We start from the raw sequence: 10,453 nt of genomic DNA, 5'->3' as shown, positions 1-10,453 counted from the left end.
ATGTTTCCTACATTTATAATTTTTCCATAAAACATATGAGGTAGAAAAAACATGTTCAATTAATGAGTCAGGTCTGCACAGGAGCAATTTTGTACAAGTGATTTGGTGAAAGCAAGACATCTGCTGTTTCACCATAAGAATACCAAATGCAGTAAAGACTTATAACAGCAAATGATAAGAAAAGTTGTGATCCTAGTTCATAATTTTTTACCATTTCTTTTCATTCTCTAAGAGATTAATCTTACAACAGCTTTGTGGGATAGGAAGACAAATTAGTATTAACATACAACCTTAAATGTACATGTCAATATGATGTAGGACAAAGCTGGATTCAGAAATTAAAACTCATTATGACTTTAGATAAAAATGATTGGGTACTTTCACAGAACATTTCATCCCATTACTTGAACAGGATTGCTTCACCATCTTTAAAATATTGTGAGCTATTCATTTTCAGAGAACACATTAAGAAAAAAGTATTTTTAACCTTTTTGCTTATGTTTGTTATTCTCCTAGAAACTGTAATCGTACAGTCTTGCATTTTCTGTTCCTGTGATTTCTTTTCACTTTTGCAGCACAATCTTTATGTAGACAAAACCTCCCTAAAGTCTACATTAAATCACTCAATTACTAATTACAGAATAAGCTTTATGGTATTTAAAATATATCTCTTTGGTTTAATTCTGTGAGGCTCACTGGTAAAACACACATAAAAAACCACTTTGTAAAGAATTGTATGACGTATTTCTTAATTTCTTTCTCTTCTGCCTTTTTTTCACTTTGCTGATAAAAATAATGAAATCCAACTTTGCAAATTGTAATAGTTTGTTTGCCAATCATAATTCATTTTTCCCAGTTCTAATGTATCTTGTACTAGTTGCGAAAGCATCAGATGGATGGCCTTGAAATATGACCTTTTCCATGACCGAAGATGGGCGGTAGTGGTAAGGGGGGGAATTTGAAATTATCCACCTTCTCTTACAAGTGTTAAATTGCAATGCATTGACAAACAGTGCTTTAAAGAACAAGCTCACAGCCTTTGATTCTTGGCAATCTGTTGTTTATAAGACCATTGAATTTTGCTTAAAGCCCTCAAAAATGAAATAGAGAAACTGACCAATGTATTGCATAACAGATTCTTGGATAAGTAGTACTGCCCATATGTGTCTGAAAGTTCAGAACCTGTGGAAAAGATACTGGAAGAAAACTGTACAGATTATTTCAGTGTTGGTTTTTCCATGCAAAATGTCTTGGCTATCTATCTATCTCCAAAACTTCATAGTTTATTAGTGGCAAATTAGAGCACATACAGAACTGGAAATGTTTTGGGTTTGTTTTTGTTTGTTTGTTTGTTTTCTATTAAATATCAGAAAGTCTTTCCTGAAAACAACAGCATGTCTGTTATTAGCTGTCCTTTGTACCACTGAAATTTGTTGTATTAAAGGATTAAGCAGCATTTATGGCCTTGGTTCACCTTTCTACAGTAGATTTTCAGACTAACATCAATTTACCCTAACATGGAGTCCTCCTGCAAAAAGAACTAAGGCTGTCTTTTTACATGTGTGTCCAGCCCCACAGAACATGTTCATTCTCTCTACAGAAAGGCTGAGATGTATGATTATTCTATAGGCTAGAATGTATAGGACATTTTTATTAGGTACTGTTAATAATAAACCATTAGTATAATGGAGAGATACTTAATCTTCAAAAGTTCTCAAACTTTTTAAAGTCAGTTGAGAAAATTTGTTGTTTGGGTATTTTCTTGTCTGTAGACAATTTTGTACCTAATATCACAAAGGTTATACAATATCGCTAATCCCATTAGTAGCCTGGATGGTGTTTACAGAGGTATTTTTAACAAACCCAAAGTAATAAGCAAGGGATAGTGAATGCCAAGTCTGTGTATATTTTGGGTTAAGGAGAGCTGGGTAAATTGTCCTCACTTCTCACCCGAGGTTTTTCATTTGTTTGGGATTTTTTGGTGTTTGTTTTTATTGTTGTTATTGTTTTCTGTTTGGTTTCTTTTGTTTGTTTGTTTTAATGCCTAGGTTCTTTTTTTAGTGTATGTACATTAGAGATAGGGTCAAGTCGGGGAGACTTTAGGGGAGGAAGTAATCGTCTGTATAATCCTTGTTATTATATTGAAAGTGATAGTTGAGGGCTAGGAGCTGAAACAATATTTTATGAAAGTATCATGTTGAAGTTTTTGCAGGTTTCAAAATATTTAAATATGTAAATTTCAATGAAGAGACTTCAGATTTTTTGATAGCCTAATGATTTTAAGCATCTCATTTTTAGTCAAACACTGACAAAAGATGTTCAGATTGCAGTGAGATGGTTTCTATGGTTACAGTTGTTTCCTAGCATTTTAGTGACATCTTTTGTGAGCATTGGCTGCTTCACTTATTTGTCACTAATGTATGTGTAGAACTATAGTTAATAGCCTTGGGCGGACAATTTTTTTTTCTCTGAATGGTGGCATTGTTTTTTAGCAGCATTTTTCAATAAGGTGACAATGCACTAGAATACTAATGGTATGTATGGTATTTTAAGATGTCAAGTTTTCAATAAAATGGTAATGAAAATTTTGCATTTCATTTAATAGCTAAATATTCATGAATATTTCACAGTGTGATCAAGTGAGCAAAAAAATAAAGAAACTGTATAAAGTGAAATACTAAACATAATAAATTTAACTTCTTTTTATAGAATCTATTTAAGGCTCTTTAATAAGTAGCTCTTTATAGATTATACCAGTTGTAATAAAGGTACATAAGACCAAGACTTTAAATTAATTTAAAATATTTTGATATATCTTGTTTATATTGTAGTGTGAATGAAACATACGTTTTGAATAATATACTACATGTGCAGAACTGTTATAACCAAAGACTGAGCACTTATGTGTAATAAATGAGGGTAAACAATTATATATTCAGATGCAAAGACTACTCTAAGTTAGAGACTATTTTGTTAAAAATATTTGGATTTATTTGAATTTATGTAATGACAGTGTTAAAGTGTGAATTTTGAACAGCTAAGAAGAAATGGGTGCAGCATTATAATTTGTAGAGCACAGTGCTATCAGTTCCTCAGCATATTAAGAGTTCTTTTTCTATGTTAGATGGTAGGAATTCTGCTGTTGTCTTTAACAGAAGCAGAATTAGATTATCAGGTGAGTTAATTCCCTATATATTGCCAGTGCCAGTAACCATAGGTACAGTGTTTTGTCATGATTTTCCCCTTTAGCCTGTACTTAAAAACCACTCTTTTGCTAAAAGGTAGCCGCTATATGCTGGGCATTTTTTTTCAGCCAAGTCAGTATTTTAAATGTAGATTTTTAAAATGCATTATTCAGCAGTAACGCAGTAAAGGAATACTGGACTAAAGGTTGTTTCTCCTCTGCATGTGAGGGAGCTACCTATGGATTCAGTTCCAAATCATGAGAACATATAGCATCAACTCTGTCAGTGTTGTATGATTGCAAGGCATATTTTTTCTATAATTTCTTTTTTTTTTTTTTTTAAAGGTTGGTGTGCTCTTTCAAGTTATCCATTCTACATATCTTTCCCTGCAAAAACAGTACAAGTAAGTATACATACAGACATGCTTCAAATATAGGCATTCTCTAGAGCAGTGGAATGTATAGTCAGTTTGCTCCATTACCAACCTGTTGGGTTGAATTCAAGACCTACAGCAAAACACATGAAGTAAATGGCTAGAACAACTTAAACAAAATAAAAGCAGGGCACAGATGACCTATAGCATAACATCTGAATGAAGCAGTCATTGATGCCAGCCAGCACAGGTTCATGATGGGAAAGTCCTGCTTAACAAACTTAGATTCTTTCTATGACAAGGTTACCCATTTAGTTGACCAAGAGAAACCTGTCGATGTGATCTTTTTGGATTTCGGTAAAACCTTTGATACTGTCTCTCACAGTATCCTCCTGGACAAGATGTCCAGCATACAGCTGGATAAACACACAACTCAATGAGTGAGCAATTGGCTGATGGGCCAGGCTCAAAGGGTTCTAGTAAATTTGGTTATGTCGGGCTGGCAGCCAGTCACTAGCAGGGTCCCACAGGAATCCATCTTAGGGTCGACACTCTTCAATGTCTTTATAAATGACTCAGACACAGGACTTGAGGGAATACTAAGTTCACTGATGACACAAAATTGGGAGGAGCTGTCGACACTGTTGAGGGCAGAGAAGCCCTGCAGAGGGATCTGGACAAACTGGAGAACTGGGCAATCACCAACCACATGAGGTTCAATAAGGGCACATGCCGAATTTTGCACCTGGGACACGGCAAACCTGGCTGTACATACAGACTGGGGGATGAGATGCTGGAGAGCAGGTCCACGGAGAGGGGCCTGGGAAAGTTGAACATGAGCCAACAGCACGCCCCGGCAGCCAAGAGGGCCATGCGTGCCCTGGGGTGCATCCAGGACAGCATTGCCAGCCGGGAGAGGGAGGTGATTGTCCCGCTCTGCTCTGCACCGTTGTGGCCTCTCCTGGAGCACTGTGTGCAGTTCTGGGTGCCACAGGATAAAAAGAATATAAAGCTACTGGAGTGTCCAGAAAAGAGCTACAAGGTTGGTGAAGGATTTAGAGCAGAAGCCGTATGAGGTACAACTAAAGTCACTTGGTTCATTCAGCCTGGAGGAGACTGAGGGAGACCTCATCACAGCTACAGTTTCCTCAAAAGGGGAGAAGGAAAGGTAGGCACTGATCTCTTCTCTTTGGTGACAAATGACAGAACTCGAGGGAATGTCAGGAAGATGTGCCGGGGGAGGTTTAGGTTGGACATTAGGAAAAGGTTCTTCACCCAGAGGGTGGTGGAGCACTGGAACAGGCTCCCCAGGGAGGCAGTCACAGCCACAAGCCTGACGGTATTGAAAAAGTGATTGGACAGTGCCCTCAGACACACAGTATGAACTGTGGGGTTGGCACATGAAGGGACACGAGTTGGACTCGATGATACTTACGGGTCCCTTCCATCTCAGGACATTCTATGATTCTACATATAGACGCAGGTGATAGAGTACTGTGCATTCTCTGTGTAGGGAAGCACTAATGCCATGAAGAAGTCAACCATCCCTGTGTAGGGCTTCCAATATCATGTCCATAACATAGTTAAGGCAGCTAAAGGGCTACAAAAAGCCAAAAGCCTCTGGTTACCTGGCGATTACTTCTGACCAAACTGTTTGCTCTAAGCTACCCTCCAGTATCATCATTATACGCAGCTGAACTGAATACTTTACACAGATATGGTCTGTGAACACAATGAAAAAAACCCAGCATTTTAACATGATTTTATTTTGGTTTTAATATGCCTGAATAAAGACATGGATAGAAAAATCAAACCTTTAATCTAATTTAGATCCTGGCTTCCTTCCTGACCTTTATGAAATTGTTAAATTTTTAATCTTACAGGTTTTTCTGCGTATTTGTTTAGTCTCTTTTTCCTGTCTCTTTTTAGGGAACTGTTATTTATTAAGATAGCTAATTGACTGAGACCTTGATTTGAGTGGTAGAATTATCCAAAGGTCTCTTGCTAATTTGCTCCTAATAGCAACTATTTCATATTTAGCAGTAAGACAATTAGATCATGTTCCTATCAAACATGTCTACTTGAGTGACTCAGAAATTCTAAACAGAGGAATCAAATTCAGTACTTAAGATAGGACTGGCTATATATGTCTTCTTCCTTATGATTTATGCATCAGTATACCAGCTTAAGTCACAGCAGTGGCTTATGCCAATTTAAAAGGAGGGCTAACGTATTGGGGTTTTGTTATGTAATCCTCATCTGATAACTACACCTTCTAATTTCTAAAAAAAATGGAGTAAGAATGTCTCTTAATCATTATACACACAAGAGAAGAAAGCTCCCTTCCTGCATGCTGTAAAAAGTCAGATCTTCATGATTTACACTCTAATACTGCATGTATGAGTGTCATTTTGATTTTCTGTTTTGCATACCAAAGGAACTGACTAAACACCATAGAATAAATACCCAAAAAACCCTGGACTTCACAGTATTATTGGATCACTGATTGTGGATTTGATACACATTTCTCATTAACCTCTTCATTCAAAGATCATTTTGATTTTCCAACAAGCTCTCTTCATAAGTTTTGTCTTGGACTGGAAGTATGATGCTCCATTATTCTTGAAACAGGTCAGTTCACTTTTAACTACTCAGTACCTTGGATACTGAGAGGCATAGGAGGAAACTTAAAATCTAGGAATGAATGTAATGTAACTGGAATGGTAGTACATTGTGCTTGCATATAAAATTTATGCACTATCACTGGTAGAAGCTTAACTATAATCTGTCAACTGTGTCACTAAAGTTATTTTAAAAGAAAAAGGTTTGACTTTTAAGAGTAATTTTAAAAGTGTATAAACCTAAAATGAAAAATCTACCTCCCAGCAGAGGCAGCACTCTTGGCTTTTTCACATATAACACAGCAAGTGCTGTAATAAGATGTAAGTTTCTACCTGCAGTTCAAAGCATCTTAGAAAACAAGATATAATGGCCCATTATTGTATTGAGCATACCGCATTGTATCACTGAGCACAAAAGTAGTATTAGGTTTTTGAATGTGTAATCATTCAGCAAGAGCCATGTTGCCAAAATGTCCCTGCAAGAATTTCCTCTGTAGAAGGATATGCATATTGATGAAGTCTATGCTGACAATATATTATTTGTGGACCTGAGAATAAATTTAAACAAGTATATAACCTTTTATTTTCTACAGTGCTGGAAGTTATCTCAGTTATTTTTCTATTGCAACAGTAGTTCATAGGATATCCAGGTTGCCACTCCCAACTTTAAAAAATGTTGAGTATGAGCAGAGGTACACTGTCTTGAAATGAATTTTTTATTTAATGTCTCGAAGCACAGCCTGACCCTAAGCTGGTGCACTTTGCATGTTCTGTAGACATAGCCTGCCACATGCCACAACACAACTCTTCTTTAAGGTGTATTTCTTCAAGGTATTCTTCCTGGGAATACAGTAAAAGTTTAAGTGTATTTAAACTGAAGACAAGCTTCTGTTAAAATTGAAGAACGTTGCCTCCTCCAGGCTGGTCTTTGGAGAGAGAGAAATTGTTCTTGAGAATTTATATTAAAGCTTCACATGAGACAAAGTTTTTGTCTCTGGGAAGATCAGCCAGCTGCTGCCAGTGGTATGTGGTGGTTCCCAAAGATCAGTGAATCCTGGAACTGCTGAAGCTGCATTTTTTAAGGACTCTAAAAAACAGGGCTTCTTTGCTGTCCATTTTCTATGTCTTCAGAGGTGTATCTTAGGTGCCACCACAAGAGAGGCTGGCCTCACCAGCCAGGGCCCAGCCCCACAGTACTGGAGCGGGGCAAATGGGGCAGAACCACAAGGGCAGGCAGAGTCCAGATTATCAGATGAACATGCACTGGCAAGGCAGGCCAAAGGTCAAGCCAGAAAGCCAAGCCATAAATCAGGATCAAGGCTGGTGAGGGCACCTTCATGCAGACACAGCCCAGCATTACCAGGGCAGGCCCAGCAGCCCACAACACACCCAAGCAAGGAGGCAGGACACAGGCCTGAGCTTCAGCAGAGCCACTGGGCTCATGGACAGAGGCCCCAGGTGAGTCTGGTCAGGGGCATTAGGGCCAACCACAGGGCACTTGGGGCCCTGGCAGAGGCTTCTCCTCTTCTTATCTGTACTGGGTGAGCATTCAGAAGGGTGTCGTGTCACATGCTGGTCCCTATGTACAACGAGAATTCAGACAGCTGTTTTTAGGATAGTCTAAATAACCCTCAAAATTACACATGCCCTCAGTAGAAAAAAGGAAATCTGATGCACTCAGTATCAGATTGAACATTTGGATGGTCTACATAGTTGAATTCCCACGTGCTCCATGTCACAAAATGCCTTGCAACCCCAGCAATAGTATCACAGTAATACCAGTCACAGCAGTATCAAGCATAAATGCTAAGCTATAAAAAATAAAGTAAAAAGTATATTTAAAATGTCTTCCAAAATATTTTTGTTCCATACTTTTATTCACAGTACCTGAACTTTTGTCCTAGAATAGGTTTACAAATCTGTATTTCTTTATACATACTGGCTTTTATAAGAACAACACTAGCTCTTTTTATCTGAAGCAGTGCCCTTTCTTAATCAGCGACACTATATTGTATTTTATAAATGTTTAGTGACAATAGCTATTGTACTACTGAAGCCGCTGGAAGACAGCCTCTAAAATTTTTTAAAATGCAAGTGATAACTGACATTATGGTCAGTGCTTAAAAAAGATTGGGGATTAGTAAAAAATATATTGGAATGAACTATAGAAAATCATGAAACCTTTCTAGGAAGTTGCCTTTCTCAAATGTGCTGCAAGTCTTACTTCTGCCAAGGATTATTTTTACAAGACAGCTCTCTACTAATGGAGAGGCCCTCCATGATGCTGTGTCTGCCACTGACTGCTAAAGAGTTTGGTTTTTTTTTCCTATTCACTATTCATACTAGATTTTGAGCTGGTTTTGTGCCCATGAAACTGAAGACTAACAGTCTCTGAAGCCAAGCATAGTCTCTTTGTTGGGTAGAAATAAAGCCTACAGGAGAGGATGGATGTGCTCAGCGTCCCAGCAAGTGGCTTGAGATGGAAGGGATATTGGCAGGATTCAGACTGAAATTATTACAAAGCATGAATGCCACGTGTGCAACTGCTGCCTGGCTGTTTCTGTGCTTCTCTCCTTTTGTTAAAAAGTGCTATCTTAAAAAAAAAAAGTAATAACCTTGATCTTGTGCCATTGCTATCTGAAAATTGCAGGGTCTTATAGATCCTTGAATGAAGGATCAAGGGGGAAAATGATTGTTCTGCCAAACATGGAGCTTTTGTAGTGACAGTATTGTGTATTACTTCCACAGAATAAGCCTCCCATTTAGCTTAGCTTGTAAACTAGCCTTACCCAGAAGTTTGGTGACATGCTGTCTCCTTCCCAAAACAATCTGAGAGAACTATTAGCAATGGTTATTATCCAGGTCTGGCAGTTATTAATAGTAGATTGGCATATATTCAGTTTTATTCATTTGGGTTGTTCTAAGACCAAGCTATATGGGATTTCCTTTAGGTTAGATAATCACATTATATTTTGTGATATTAAACTGAAGAACAGCACTATCTCGAGCCAGTTGCAGGCAAGCTCTCCCAATGCTGCCAATATTTCGCAATCCCAGTTGTGCTATCCCCTTTAGTCAGTCCTGCATTTGTCAACAAGAAATCATGCCAGCTGAGTAGTGGTTTTGCCATACGAACAGTTGTACATTAGTATGAGATAATTTCCAGCTTAGAAAGAGTTTGAATCTAGTTTCAAAAATGAAAAGCTGGTGCTTACATGATTATCTCTTGTTCCCCTTTTGTGAAATAACGTTGGGCTCTTCTACCTCAGCCTTCATTATTCTCAGTGTCATATGCCACTGTTTTTGTTAAATAAGAATAAGACCATTACAAGCATTACAAGTTAATCTCAGAACCATGAAATCTAAATTAAATTCTTGACTCTGCCGGAAATGTTGTAGCAGTGGTACAGACGAGTCATGAAAATATCTTAGTAAACATCCTATGGTCTGAAATTAGAAGCAAGAACATTACTGAAACCAATTTTTGTTCCTTGATCCAATGAACTGGCTTAATTACTGAACTGTCATCACCACTTGCATTCCTTAATCCAGATACTCTACAGGAGAAATATTAGCTACTATTATTTCTTTGGTAATGTCTTCATTTTGGAATTACTGTCCATGCATCCTTACAAAATCTCAATTATGATCACACACTCAGGCATGACCCTCTAATAAATCACTGTTCTAGGACAAATTCAGTAACTGTTCTAGAAAACGAATTTTCTTGACATTGCTCCAGAAAGCTAGGCATCTGGAACCTGGCCTCTCAGCCCAACCTGTTTAATGTCCTACTCCTTCTAAGTCTGCAATATCATTCAACAAATCATGACAAACATAAGCACTGAAACTCTTCTATTACTGAATTCGATTTTAGGTTCAGTTTCTCCACTATATTGTGTTCTTAATCTTGCTTAGTCTTTTTTCTCTGAAGATGGCTTCTCTCCTAGCATCCACTTTTATGAGTTGTGTCTTCCTCATAAGTACAGATGGAATCATTTTGGTAGCCAGATTCCCTTTAACATTTCTTTCCATTTCTTGTCTTATGTGAAATATAGTTAGTCTCAGTCTTTAGTGTAGTCCCACACTGGTTCTGTACTCAGCTAAGGTCTAGCACTTGTTAACAGAATGTGAAGAAGTTAAGTTTCTGTAGTTTTGTCCCTTCATATATTTGCTTAACCAACATAACTGTATATTGTGTTGATACTGAATCACCACAATTCAGGATTAATTGCGGTATGTCAATTTTCAAACGCTACAAAATCTTCAAGTGA

The 10,453-nt window shown here is 37.6% G+C and overlaps 1 long non-coding RNA gene across 2 annotated transcripts in view; it reads left to right on the top strand.

Moving 5' to 3' along the window:
* The first annotated feature begins 2,424 nt into the window (after window positions 1–2,424).
* LOC110358674 (uncharacterized) overlaps window positions 2,425–10,453 on the top strand; it is a 115,000-nt gene continuing 106,971 nt past the window's right edge. For both annotated transcript variants that reach the window (XR_002413320.2, XR_002413319.2), the window contains exons 1-2: window positions 2,425–2,534; window positions 3,530–3,588. This is a non-coding gene — a long non-coding RNA (uncharacterized LOC110358674). The remainder of the gene's footprint in view (window positions 2,535–3,529; window positions 3,589–10,453) is intronic.

This window comes from Columba livia, chromosome 5 (assembly GCF_036013475.1).
Source record: "Columba livia isolate bColLiv1 breed racing homer chromosome 5, bColLiv1.pat.W.v2, whole genome shotgun sequence".
Taxonomy (NCBI): Eukaryota; Metazoa; Chordata; class Aves; order Columbiformes; family Columbidae; genus Columba; species Columba livia.
The sequence above is the reverse complement of the archived record's forward strand: the minus strand, read 5'-3'. Positions and strand labels throughout refer to the sequence as shown.